The sequence below is a fragment of the Chiloscyllium plagiosum genome, unplaced genomic scaffold (genome assembly GCF_037043375.1).
Source record: "Chiloscyllium plagiosum isolate Xiang-an unplaced genomic scaffold, Cpla_swu_hap1 HiC_scaffold_26, whole genome shotgun sequence".
Lineage (NCBI taxonomy): Eukaryota > Metazoa > Chordata > Chondrichthyes > Orectolobiformes > Hemiscylliidae > Chiloscyllium > Chiloscyllium plagiosum.
Window position 1 is genome coordinate 57402293 of NW_028270164.1, and position 16369 is coordinate 57418661.

Here is a 16369-nt window from a genome sequence, read left to right on the forward strand (position 1 = left end):
TCCCTCACACACTGATGTTCTCTCCTCACACTGAGATCCCTCACACACTGACGTTCTCCCCTCACACTGAGATCCCTCACACACTGACGTTCTCTCCTTACGCTGAGATCCCTCACACACTGATGTTCTCTCCTCACACTGAGATCCCCCACACACTGACGTTCTCTCCTCACACTGAGATCCCTCACACACTGACATTCTCTCCTCACACTGAGATCCCCCACACACTGACGTTCTCTCCTCACACTGAGATCCCTCACACACTGGCGTTCTCTCCTCACACTGTGACCCCTCACACACTGACGTTCTCTCCTCACACTGAGATCCCTCACACACTGACGTTCTCTCCTCACACTGAGATCCCCCACACACTGACGTACTCTCCTCACACTGAAACCCCCCACACACTGACGCTCTCTCCTCACACTGAGATCGCTCACACACTGACGTTCTCTCCTCACATTGTGATCCCCCACACATTGTCGTTCTCTCCTCACACTGAGATCCCTCACACACTGACATTCTCTCCTCACACTGAGATCACCCACACACTGACGTTCTCTCCTCACATTGTGATCCCCCACACACTGACGTTCTCTCCTCACACTGAGATCCCCCACACACTGACGTACACTCCTCACACTGAGATCCCTCACACACTGATGTTCTCTCCTCACACTGAGATCCCTCACACACTGACGTTCTCCCCTCACACTGAGATCCCTCACACACTGACGTTCTCTCCTTACGCTGAGATCCCTCACACACTGACGTTCTCTTCTCACACTGAGACCCCTCACACACTGACGTTCTCTCCTCACACTGTGATCCCCCACACACAGACGTTCTCTCCTTACACTGAGATCCCTCACACACTGACGTTCTCTCCTCACACTGAGATCCCTCACACACTGACGATCTATCCTCACACTGAGACCCCTCACACACTGACGTTCTCTCCTCACACTGTGATCCCCCACACACAGACGTTCTCTCCTTACACTGAGATCCCTCACACACTGACGATCTATCCTCACACTGAGATCCCTCACACACTGACATTCTCTCCTCACACTGAGATCACCCACACACTGACGTTCTCTCCTCACATTGTGATCCCCCACACACTGACGTTCTCTCCTCACACTGAGATCCCCCACACACTGACGTACTCTCCTCACACTGAGATCCCTCACACACTGATGTTCTCTCCTCACACTGAGATCCCTCACACACTGACGTTCTCCCCTCACACTGAGATCCCTCACACACTGACGTTCTCTCCTTACGCTGAGATCCCTCACACACTGACGTTCTCTTCTCACACTGAGACCCCTCACACACTGACGTTCTCTCCTCACACTGTGATCCCCCACACACAGACGTTCTCTCCTTACACTGAGATCCCTCACACACTGACGTTCTCTCCTCACACTGAGATCCCTCACACACTGACGATCTATCCTCACACTGAGACCCCTCACACACTGACGTTCTCTCCTCACACTGTGATCCCCCACACACAAACGTTCTCTCCTTACACTGAGATCCCTCACACACTGACGATCTATCCTCACACTGAGATCCCTCACACACTGACGTTCTCTCCTCACACTGAGATCCCTCACACAATGACGTACTCTCCTCACACTGAAACCCCACACACACTGACGTTCTCTCCTCACACTGAGATCCCTCACACACTGACATTCTCTCCTTACACTGAGACCCCTCACACACTGACGTTCACTTCTCACACTGAGACCCCTCACACACTGACGTTCACTCCTCACACTGTGATCCGCCACACACAGACGTTCTCTCCTTACACTGAGATCCCTCACACACAGACGTTCTCTCCTCACACTGAGATCCCTCACACACTGATGATCTATCCTCACACTGAGATTCCCACAAACTGACGTTCTCTCCTCACACTCTAATCCCCCACACTCTGACGTTCTCTCCACACTCTCAGATCCCTCACACACTGACGTTCTCTCCTCACACTGAGATCCCCCACACACTGACGTTCTCTCCTCACACTGAGATCCCCCACACACTGACGTTCTCTCCTCACACTGAAATCCCCACACTCTGACGTTCTCTCCTCACACTGAGATCCCCCACACACTGACGTTCTCTCCTCACACTGAGATCCCTCACACACTGACGTTCTCTCCTCACACTGAGATCCATCACACACTGACGTTCTCACCTCACACTGAGATCCCCCACACACGGGCGTTCACTCCTCACACTGAGATCCCTCACACACTGACGTTCTCTCCTCACACTGAGATCCCCCACACACTGACGTTCTCTCCTCACACTGTGATCCCCCACACACTGATGTTCTCTCCTCACACTGAGATCCCTCACAAACTGACGTTCTCTCCTCACACTGTGATCCCTCACACACTGATGTTCTCTCCTCACACTGAGATCCCTCACACACTGACGTTCTCTCCTCACACAGAGATCCCTCACACACTGTTCTTCTCTCCTCACACTGACATCCCCCACACACTGACGTTCTCTCCTCACACTGAGACACCCCACACACTGACATTCTCTCCTCACACTGAGATCCCTCACACACTGATGTTCTCTCCTCACACTGAGATCCCCCACACACTGACGTTCTCTCCTCACACTGAGATCCCTCACACACTGACGTTCTCTCCTCACACTGAGATCCCTCACAAACTGACGTTCTCTCCTCACACTGAGATCCCCCACACACTGACGTTCTCTCCTCACACTGAGATCCCTCACACACTGGCGTTCTCTCCTCACACTGTGACCCCTCACATACTGATGTTCTCTCCTCACACTGAGATCCCTCACAAGCTGACGTTCTCTCCTCACACTGAGATCCCTCACACACTGATGTTCTCTCCTCACACTGAGATCCCTCACACACTGACGTTCTCTCCTCACACTGAGATCCCTCACACACTGATGTTCTCTCCTCACACTGAGATCCCCCACACACTGACGTTCTCTCCTCACACTGAGACACCCCACACACTGACGTTCTCTCCTCACACTGAGATCCCTCACACACTGATGTTCTCTCCTCACACTGAGATCCCCCACACACTGACGTTCTCTCCTCACACTGAGATCCCTCACACACTGACGTTCTCTCCTCACACTGAGATCCCCTTCACACTGACATTCTCTCCTCACACTGAGACCCCTCCCACACGGTCATTCTCTCCTCACACTGAGATCCCCCACACACTGACGTCCTCTCCTCACACTGAGATCCCTCACACACTGACGTTCTCTCCTCACACTGAGATCCCCCACACACTGACGTACTCTCCTCACACTGAAACCCCCCACACACTGACGTTCTCTCCTCACACTGAGATCGCTCACACACTGACGTTCTCTCCTCACATTGTGATCCCCCACACACTGTCGTTCTCTCCTCACACTGAGATCCCTCACACACTGGCATTCTCTCCTCACACTGAGATCACCCACACACTGACGTTCTCTCCTCACATTGTGATCCCCCACACACTGACGTTCTCTCGTCACACTGAGATCCCCCACACACTGACGTACTCTCCACACACTGAAACCCCCCACACACTGACGTTCTCCCCTCACACTGTGATCCCCCACACACTGACGTTCTCCCCTCACACTGAGATCCCTCACACACTGACGTTCTCTCCTTACGCTGAGATCCCTCACACACTGACGTTCTCTTCTCACACTGAGACCCCTCACACAGTGACGTTCTCTCCTCACACTGAGATCCCCCACACACTGACGTACTCTCCACACACTGAAACCCCCCACACACTGACGTTCTCTCCTCACACTGTGATCCCCCACACACTGACGTTCTCCCCTCACACTGAGATCCCTCACACACTGACGTTCTCTCCTCACACTGACATCCCCCACACACTGACGTTCTCTCCTCACACTGAGATCCCCCACACACTGACGTACTCTCCTCACACTGAAACCCCCCACACACTGACGTTCTCTCCTCACACTGTGATCCCCCACACACTGACGTTCTCCCCTCACACTGAGATCCCTCACACACTGACGTTCTCTCCTTACGCTGAGATCCCTCACACACTGACGTTCTCTTCTCACACTGAGACCCCTCACACACTGACGTTCTCTCCTCACACTGTGATCCCCCACACACAGACGTTCTCTCCTTACACTGAGATCCCTCACACACTGACGTTCTCTCCTCACACTGAGATCCCTCACACACTGACGATCTATCCTCACACTGAGACCCCTCACACACTGACGTTCTCTCCTCACACTGTGATCCCCCACACACAGACGTTCTCTCCTTACACTGAGATCCCTCACAAACTGACGATCCATCCTCACACTGAGATCCCTCACACACTGACGTTCTCTCCTCACACTGAGATCCCTCACACAATGACGTACTCTCCTCACACTGAAACCCCACACACACTGACGTTCTCTCCTCACACTGAGATCCCTCACACACTGACATTCTCTCCTTACACTGAGACCCCTCACACACTGACGTTCTCTTCTCACACTGAGACCCCTCACACACTGACGTTCACTCCTCACACTGTGATCCGCCACACACTGACGTTCTCTCCTCACACTGAGACACCCCACACACTGGCGTTCTCTCCTCACACTGAGATCCCTCACACACAGATGTTCTCTCCTCACACTGAGATCCCCCACACACTGACGTCCACACTGAGATCCCTCACACACTGACGTTCTCTCCTCACACTGAGATCCCTCACAAACTGACGTTCTCTCCTCACACTGAGATCCCCCACGCACTGACGTTCTCTCCTCACACTGAGATCCCTCACATACTGGCGTTCTTACCTCACACTGTGACCCCTCACATACTGATGTTCTCTCCTCACACTGAGATCCCTCACAAGCTGACGTTCTCTCCTCACACTGAGATCCCTCACAAACTGACGTTCTCTCCTCACACTGTGATCCCTCACACACTGATGTTCTCTCCTCACACTGAGATCCCTCACACACTGACGTTCTCTCCTCACACAGAGATCCCTCACACACTGATGTTCTCTCCTCACACTGACATCCCCCACACACTGACGTTCTCTCCTCACACGGAGACACCCCACACACTGACGTTCTCTCCTCACACTGAGATCCCTCACACACTGATGTTCTCTCCTCACACTGAGATCCCCCACACACTGACGTTCTCTCCTCACACTGAGATCCCTCACACACTGACGTTCTCTCCTCACACTGCGATCCCTCACAAACTGACGTTCTCTCCTCACACTGAGATCCCCCACACACTGACGTTCTCTCCTCACACTGAGATCCCTCACACACTGGCGTTCTCTCCTCACACTGTGACCCCTCACATACTGATGTTCTCTCCTCACACTGAGATCCCTCACAAGCTGACGTTCTCTCCTCACACTGAGATCCCTCACACACTGATGTTCTCTCCTCACACTGAGATCCCTCACACACTGACGTTCTCTCCTCACACTGAGATCCCTCACACACTGATGTTCTCTCCTCACACTGAGATCCCCCACACACTGACGTTCTCTCCTCACACTGAGACACCCCACACACTGACGTTCTCTCCTCACACTGAGATCCCTCACACACTGATGTTCTCTCCTCACACTGAGATCCCCCACACACTGACGTTCTCTCCTCACACTGAGATCCCCTTCACACTGACATTCTCTCCTCACACTGAGACCCCTCCCACACGGTCATTCTCTCCTCACACTGAGATCCCCCACACACTGACGTCCTCTCCTCACACTGAGATCCCTCACACACTGACGTTCTCTCCTCACACTGTGATCACCCACACACTGACGTTCTCTCCTCACACTGTGATCCCCCACACACTGACGTTCTCTCCTCACACTGTGACCCCTCACAAACTGATGTTCTCTCCTCACACTGAGATCCCTCACACACTGACGTTCTCTCCTCACACTGAGATCCCTCACACACTGACGTTCTCTCCTCACACTGAGATCCCCCACACACTGAAGTTCTCTCCTCACACTGAGATCCCTCACACACTGACGTTCTCTCCTCACACTGAGATCCCTCACACACTGACGTTCTCTCCTCACACTGAGCTCCCTCACACACTGACGTTCTCTCCTCACACTGAGATCCCTCACACACTGATGTTCTCTCCTCACACTGAGATCCCTCACAAACTGACGTTCTCTCCTCACACTGAGATCCCTCACACACTGATGTTCTCTCCTCACACTGAGATCCCTCACACACTGACGTTCTCTCCTCACACTGCGATCCCTCACACATTGATGTTCTCTCCTCATACTGAGATCCCCCACACACTGACGTTCTCTCCTCACACTGAGACACCCCATACACTGATGTTCTCTCCTCACACTGAGATATCTCACACACTGATGTTCTCTCCTCACACTGAGATCCCCCACACACTGATGTTCTCTCCTCACACTGAGATCCCTCACACACAGCCGTTCTCTCCTTACACTGAGATCCCTCACACACTGACGATCTATCCTCACACTGAGATCCCTCACACACTGACGTTCTCTCCTCACACTGAGATCCCTCACACAATGACGTACTCTCCTCACACTGAAACCCCACACACACTGACGTTCTCTCCTCACACTGAGATCCCTCACACACTGACATTCTCTCCTTACACTGAGACCCCTCACACACTGACGTTCTCTCCTCACACTGTGACCCCTCACATACTGATGTTCTCTCCTCACACTGAGATCCCTCACAAACTGACGTCCTCTCCTCACACTGAGATCCCTCACACACTGATGTTCTCTCCTCACACTGAGATCCCCCACATACTGACGTTCTCTCCTCACACTGAGACACCCCACACACTGACGTTCTCTCCTCACACTGAGATCCCTCACACACTGATGTTCTCTCCTCACACTGAGATCCCCCACACACTGACGTTCTCTCCTCACACTGAGATCCCTCACACACTGACGTTCTCTCCTCACACAGAGATCCCTCACAAACTGACGTTCTCTCCTCACACTGAGATCCTCCACACACTGACGTTCTCTCCTCACACTGAGATCCCCCACACACTGACGTTCTCTCCTCACACTGAGATCCCTCACACACTGACGTTCTCTCCTCACACTGAGATCCCTCACACACTGATGTTCTCTCCTCACACTGAGATCCCTCACACACTGACGTTCTCTCCTCACACTGAGATCCCTCACACATTGATGTTCTCTCCTCATACTGAGATCCCCCACACACTGACGTTCTCTCCTCACACTGAGACACCCCACACACTGATGTTCTCTCCTCACACTGAGATCCCTCACACACTGATGTTCTCTCCTCACACTAAGATGCCCCACACACTGATGTTCTCTCCTCACACTGAGATCCCTCACACACTGACGTTCTCTCCTCACACTGAGATCCCTCACACAATGACGTACTCTCCTCACACTGAAACCCCACACACACTGACGTTCTCTCCTCACACTGAGATCCCTCACACACTGACATTCTCTCCTTACACTGAGACCCCTCACACACTGACGTTCTCTCCTCACACTGTGACCCCTCACATACTGATGTTCTCTCCTCACACTGAGATCCCTCACAAACTGACGTCCTCTCCTCACACTGAGATCCCTCACACACTGATGTTCTCTCCTCACACTGAGATCCCCCACATACTGACGTTCTCTCCTCACACTGAGACACCCCACACACTGACGTTCTCTCCTCACACTGAGATCCCTCACACACTGATGTTCTCTCCTCACACTGAGATCCCCCACACACTGACGTTCTCTCCTCACACTGAGATCCCTCACACACTGACGTTCTCTCCTCACACAGAGATCCCTCACAAACTGACGTTCTCTCCTCACACTGAGATCCTCCACACACTGACGTTCTCTCCTCACACTGAGATCCCCCACACACTGACGTTCTCTCCTCACACTGAGATCCCTCACACACTGACGTTCTCTCCTCACACTGAGATCCCTCACACACTGATGTTCTCTCCTCACACTGAGATCCCTCACACACTGACGTTCTCTCCTCACACTGAGATCCCTCACACACTGACATTCTCTCCTTACACTGAGACCCCTCACACACTGACGTTCTCTCCTCACACTGTGACCCCTCACATACTGATGTTCTCTCCTCACACTGAGATCCCTCACAAACTGACGGCCTCTCCTCACACTGAGATCCCTCACACACTGATGTTCTCTCCTCACACTGAGATCCCCCACATACTGACGTTCTCTCCTCACACTGAGACACCCCACACACTGACGTTCTCTCCTCACACTGAGATCCCTCACACACTGATGTTCTCTCCTCACACTGAGATCCCCCACACACTGACGTTCTCTCCTCACACTGAGATCCCTCACAAACTGACGTTCTCTCCTCACACAGAGATCCCTCACAAACTGACGTTCTCTCCTCACACTGAGATCCTCCACACACTGACGTTCTCTCCTCACACTGAGATCCCCCACACACTGACGTTCTCTCCTCACACTGAGATCCCTCACACACTGACGTTCTCTCCTCACACTGAGATCCCTCACACACTGATGTTCTCTCCTCACACTGAGATCCCTCACACACTGACGTTCTCTCCTCACACTGAGATCCCTCACACATTGATGTTCTCTCCTCATACTGAGATCCCCCACACACTGACGTTCTCTCCTCACACTGAGACACCCCACACACTGATGTTCTCTCCTCACACGAGATCTCTCACACACTGATGTTCTCTCCTCACACTGAGATGCCCCACACACTGATGTTCTCTCCTCACACTGAGATCCCTCACACACTGACGTTCTCTCCTCACACTGAGATCCCTCACAAACTGAGGTTCTTACCTCACACTGAGATCCCCCACACACTGACGTTCTCTCCTCACACTGACATCCCTCACACACTGACGATCTCTCCTCACACTGTGACCCCTCACATACTGATGTTCTCTCCTCACACTGAGATCCCTCACAAACTGACGTTCTCTCCTCACACTGAGATCCCTCACACACTGATGTTCTCTCCTCACTCTGAGATCCCTCACACACTGACGTTCTCTCCTCACACTGAGATCCCTCACACACTGATGTTCTCTCCTCACACTGAGATCCCTCACACACTGACGTTCTCTCCTCACACTGAGATCCCTCACACACTGACATTCTCTCCTTACACTGAGACCCCTCACACACTGACGTTCTCTCCTCACACTGTGACCCCTCACATACTGATGTTCTCTCCTCACACTGAGATCCCTCACAAACTGACGGCCTCTCCTCACACTGAGATCCCTCACACACTGATGTTCTCTCCTCACACTGAGATCCCCCACATACTGACGTTCTCTCCTCACACTGAGACACCCCACACACTGACGTTCTCTCCTCACACTGAGATCCCTCACACACTGATGTTCTCTCCTCACACTGAGATCCCCCACACACTGACGTTCTCTCCTCACACTGAGATCCCTCACAAACTGACGTTCTCTCCTCACACAGAGATCCCTCACAAACTGACGTTCTCTCCTCACACTGAGATCCTCCACACACTGACGTTCTCTCCTCACACTGAGATCCCCCACACACTGACGTTCTCTCCTCACACTGAGATCCCTCACACACTGACGTTCTCTCCTCACACTGAGATCCCTCACACACTGATGTTCTCTCCTCACACTGAGATCCCTCACACACTGACGTTCTCTCCTCACACTGAGATCCCTCACACATTGATGTTCTCTCCTCATACTGAGATCCCCCACACACTGACGTTCTCTCCTCACACTGAGACACCCCACACACTGATGTTCTCTCCTCACACGAGATCTCTCACACACTGATGTTCTCTCCTCACACTGAGATGCCCCACACACTGATGTTCTCTCCTCACACTGAGATCCCTCACACACTGACGTTCTCTCCTCACACTGAGATCCCTCACAAACTGAGGTTCTTACCTCACACTGAGATCCCCCACACACTGACGTTCTCTCCTCACACTGACATCCCTCACACACTGACGATCTCTCCTCACACTGTGACCCCTCACATACTGATGTTCTCTCCTCACACTGAGATCCCTCACAAACTGACGTTCTCTCCTCACACTGAGATCCCTCACACACTGATGTTCTCTCCTCACTCTGAGATCCCTCACACACTGACGTTCTCTCCTCACACTGAGATCCCCCACACACTGATGTTCTCTCCTCACACTGAGATCCCCCACACACTGACGTTCTCTCCTCACACTGAGACACCCCACACACTGACGTTCTCTCCTCACACTGAGATCCCGCACACACTTATGTTCTCTCCTCACACTGAGATCCCCCACACACTGACGTTCTCTCCTCACACTGAGATCCCTCACACACTGACGTTCTCTCCTCACACTGAGATCCCCTTCACACTGACATTCTCTCCTCACACTGAGACCCCTCCCACACTGTCATTCTCTCCTCACACTGAGATCCCCCACACACTGACGTTCTCTCCTCACACTGAGATCCCCCACACACTGACGTTCTCACCTCACACTGAGACCCCTCACACACTGTCATTCTCTCCTCACACTGAGACCCCTCACACACTGACGTTCTCTCCTCACACTGAGATCCCTCACACACTGAGGTTCTGTCCTCACACTGAGACCCCCCACACACTGACGTTCTCTCCTCACACTGAGATCCCCCACGCACTGACGTTCTCTCCTCACACTGTGATCCCCCACACACTGACGTTCTCTCCTCACACTGAGACACCCCACAGACTGACGTTTTCTCCTCACACTGAGATCCCTCACACACTGATGTTCTCTCCTCACACTGAGATCCCCCACACACTGACGTTCTCTCCTCACACTGAGATCCCTCACACACTGACATTCTCTCCTCACACTGAGATCACCCACACACTGACGTTCTCTCTTCACATTGTGATCCCCCACACACTGACGTTCTATCCTCACACTGAGATCCCTCACACACTGACGTTCTCTCCTCACACTGAGATCCCTCACACACTGACGTACTCTCCTCACACTGAAACCCCCCACACACTGACGTTCTTTCCTCACATTGTGATCCCCTCACACACTGACGTTCTCTCCTCACATTGTGATCCCCCACACACTGACGTTCTCTCCTCACACTGAGATCCCTCACACACTGAAGTTCTCTCCTCACACTGAGATCCCTCACACACTGACGTACTCTCCTCACACTGAAACCCCCCACACACTGACGTTCTCTCCTCACACTGAGATCCCTCACACACTGACGTTCTCTCCTCACACTGAGATCCCCCACACACTGACGTTCTCTCCTCACACTGAGATCCCCCACACACTGACGTTCTCTCCTCACACTGAAATCCCCACACACTGACGTTCTCTCCTCACACTGAGATCCCCCACACACTGACGTTCTCTCCTCACACTGAGATCCCTCACACACTGACGTTCTCTACTCACACTGCGATCACCTTCACACTGACGTCCTCTCCTCACACTGAGACCCCTCACACACTGACGTTCTCTCCTGACACTGAGATCCCCCACACACTGACGTTCTCTCCTCACACTGAGATCACCCACACACTGACGTTCTCTCCTCACACTGTGATCCCCCACACACTGACGTTCTCTCCTCACACTGTGACCCCTCACATACTGATGTTCTCTCCTCACACTGAGATCCCTCACACACTGACGTTCTCTCCTCACACTGAGATCCCCCACACACTGACGTTCTCTCCTCACACTGAGATCCCCCACACACTGAAGTTCTCTCCTCACACTGAGATCCCTCACACACTGACGTTCTCTCCTCACACTGAGATCCCTCACACACTGACGTTCTCTCCTCACACTGAGATCCCTCACACACTGACGTTCTCTCCTCACACTGAGATCCCTCACACACTGATGTTCACTCCTCACACTGAGATCCCTCACAAACTGACGTTCTCTCCTCACACTGAGATCCCTCACACACTGATGTTCTCTCCTCACACTGAGATCCCTCACACACTGACGTTCTCTCCTCACACTGAGATCCCTCACACACTGATGTTCTCTCCTCACACTGAGACACCCCACACACTGACGTTCTCTCCTCACACTGAGATCCCTCACACACTGATGTTCTCTCCTCACACTGAGATCCCCCACACACTGACGTTCTCTCCTCACACTGAGATCCCTCACACACTGACGTTCTCTCCTCACACAGAGATCCCTCACAAACTGACGTTCTCTCCTCACACTGAGATCCCCCACACACTGACGTTCTCTCCTCACACTGAGATCCCTCACACACTGACGTTTTCTCCTCACACTGTGACCCATCACATACTGATGTTCTCTCCTCACACTGAGATCCCTCACAAACTGACGTTCTCTCCTCACACTGAGATCCCTCACACACTGATGTTCTCTCCTCACACTGAGATCCCTCACACACTGACGTTCTCTCCTCACACTGAGTTCCCTCACACACTGATGTTCTCTCCTCACACTGAGATCCCCCACACACTGACGTTCTCTCCTCACACTGAGATCCCTCACACACTGACGTTCACTCCTCAAACTGAGATCCCCTTCACCCTGACATTCTCTCCTCACACTGAGACCCCTCCCACACTGTCATTCTCTCATCACACTGTGATCCCCCACACACTGACGTTCTCTCCTCACACTCAGATCCCCCACACACTGATGTTCTCTCCTCACACTGAGATCCCTCACACACTGTCATTCTCTCCTCACACTGAGACCCCTCGCACACTGACGTTCTCTCCTCACACTGAGACCCCCCACACACTGATGTTCTCTCCTCACACTGAGATCCCTCACACACTGTCATTCTCTCCTCACACTGAGACCCCTCGCACACTGACGTTCTCTCCTCACACTGAGATCTCCCACACACTGATGTTCTCTCTTCACACTGAGATCCCCCACGCACTGACGTTATCTCCTCACACTGTGATCCCCCACACACTGACGTTCTCTCCTCACACTGAGATCCCCCACACACTGACGTTCTCTCCTCACACTGAGATCCCTCACACACTGACGTTCCCTCCTCACACTGAGATCCCCTTCACACTGACATTCTCTCCTCACACTGAGACCCCTCCCACACTGTCATTCTCTCCTCACACTGAGATCCCCCACACACTGACGTTCTCTCCTCACACTCAGATCCCCCACACACTGACATTCTCTCCTCACACTGAAACTCCCCACACATTGACGTTCTCTCCTCACATTGTGATGCCCACACACTGACATTCTCTCCTCACACTGAGATCCCTCACACACTGACGTTCTCTCGTCATACTGAGATCCCTCACACACTGACGTTCTCTCCTCACACTGTGATCCCCCACACACAGACGTTCTCTCCTTACACTGAGATCCCTCACACACTGACGATCTCTCTTCACACTGAGATCCCCCACGCACTAACGTTCTCTCTTCACACTGTGATTCCCCAAAAACTGACGTTCTCTCCTCACACTGAGATACCCCACGCACTGACGTTCTCTCCTCACACTGAGATCCCTCACACACTGACGTTCTCTCCTCTCACTGAGACCCCTCACACACTGACGTTCTCTGCTCACACTGAGATCCCTCACACACTGACGTTCTCCCCTCACACTTTGATCCCTCACACACTGACATTCTCTCCTCACACTGAGATCCCTCACACACTGACGTTCTCCCCTCACACTTTGATCCCTCACACACTGACGTTCTCTCCTCACACTGAGATCCCTAACACACTGACGTTCTCTCCTCACACTGAGACCCCTCCCACACTGTCATTCTCTCCTCACGCTGACGTCTCCCACACACTGACGTTCTCTCCTCACACTGAGATCCCCCACACACTGACGTTCTCTCCTCACACTGAGATCTCCCACACACTGACGTTCTATCCTCACACTGAGATCCCTAACACACTCACGTTCTCTCCTCAAACTGACATCACCCACACACTGACGTTCTCTCCTCACACTGAGATCCCTCACACACTGACGTTCTCTCCTCACACTGAGATCCCTCGCACACTGACGTTCTCTCCTCACACTGTGATCCCTCACACACGGACGTTCTCTCCTCACACTGAGATCCCTCACACATTGATGTTCTCTCCTCATACTGAGATCCCCCACACACTGACGTTCTCTTCTCACACTGAGACATCCCACACACTGATGTTCTCTCCTCACAATGAGATCTCTCACACACTGATGTTCTCTCCTCACACTGAGATGCCCCACACACTGATGTTCTCTCCTCACACTGAGATCCCTCACACACTGACGTTCTCTCCTCACACTGAGATCCCTCACAAACTGACGTTCTTACCTCACACTGAGATCCCCCACACACTGACGTTCTCTCCTCACACTGACATCCCTCACACACTGACGATCTCTCCTCACACTGTCACCCCTCACATACTGATGTTCTCTCCTCACACTGAGATCCCTCACAAACTGACGTTCTCTCCTCACACTGAGATCCCTCACACACTGATGTTCTCTCCTCACTCTGAGATCCCTCACACACTGACGTTCTCTCCTCACACTGAGATCCCCCACACACTGATGTTCTCTCCTCACACTGTGATCCCCCACACACTGACGTTCTCTCCTCACACTGAGACACCCCACACACTGACGTTCTCTCCTCACACTGAGATCCCACACACACTGATGTTCTCTCCTCACACTGAGATCCCCCACACACTGACGTTCTCTCCTCACACTGAGATCCCTCACACACTGACGTCCTCTCCTCACACTGAGATCCCCTTCACACTGACATTCTCTCCTCACACTGAGACCCCTCCCACACTGTCATTCTCTCCTCACACTGAGATCCCCCACACACTGACGTTCTCTCCTCACACTGAGATCCCCCACACACTGACGTTCTCTCCTCACACTGAGACCCCTCACACACTGTCATTCTCTCCTCACACTGAGACCCCTCACACACTGACGTTCTCTCCTCACACTGAGATCCCTCACACACTGACGTTCTGTCCTCACACTGAGACCCCCCACACACTGATGTTCTCTTCTCACACTGAGATCCCTCACACACTGACATTCTCTCCTCACACTGAGATCCCCCACACACTGACGTTCTCTCTTCACACTGAGATCCCCCACGCACGGACGTTATCTCCTCACACTGTGATCCCCCACACACTGACGTTCTCTCCTCACACTGAGATCCCCCACGCACTGACGTTCTCTCCTCACACTGTGATCCCCCACACACTGACGTTCTCTCCTCACACTGAGACACCCCACAGACTGACGTTTTCTCCTCACACTGAGGTCCCTCACACACTGATGTTCTCTCCTCACACTGAGATCCCACACACTGACGTTCTCTCCTCACACAGAGATCCCCCACACGTTGACATTCTCTCCTCACACTGAGACCCCTCACACACTGACGTTCTCTCCTCACACTGAGACCCCTCAAAGACTGTCATTCTCTCATCACACTGAGATCCCCCACACACTGACGTTCTCTCCTCACACTCGGATCCCAAACACACTGACGTTCTCTCCTCAAACTGAGACCCCTCACACACTGACGTTCTCTTCTCACACTGAGACCCCTCAAAGACTGTCATTCTCTCATCACACTGAGATCCCCCACACACTGACGTTCTCTCCTCACACTCGGATCCCAAACACACTGACGTTCTCTCCTCAAACTGAGACCCCTCACACACTGACGTTCTCTTCTCACACTGTGACCCCCCACACACTGACGTCCTCTTCTCAAACTGAGACCCCTCACGCACTGACGTTCTCTCCTCACACTGAGACACCCCACACACAGACGTTCTCTCCTCACAATCAGATCCCACACACACTGACGTTCTCTCCTCAAACTGAGACGCCTCACACACTGACATTCTCTTCTCACACTGAGACCCCCCACACACTGACGTTCTCTCCTCACACTCAGATCCCTCACACACTGACGTCCTCTCCTCACACTGAGATCCCACATGCACTGACGTTCTCTCCTCACACTGTGATCCCCCACACACTGACATTCTCTCCTCACACTCAGATCCCACACACACTGACGTTCACTCCTCAAACTGAGACCCCTCACACACTGACGTTTTCTCCTCAAACTGAGACCCCCCACACACTGATGTTCTCTCCTCACACTGATATCCCCAACACACGGACGTTCTCTCCTCACAGTGAGACCC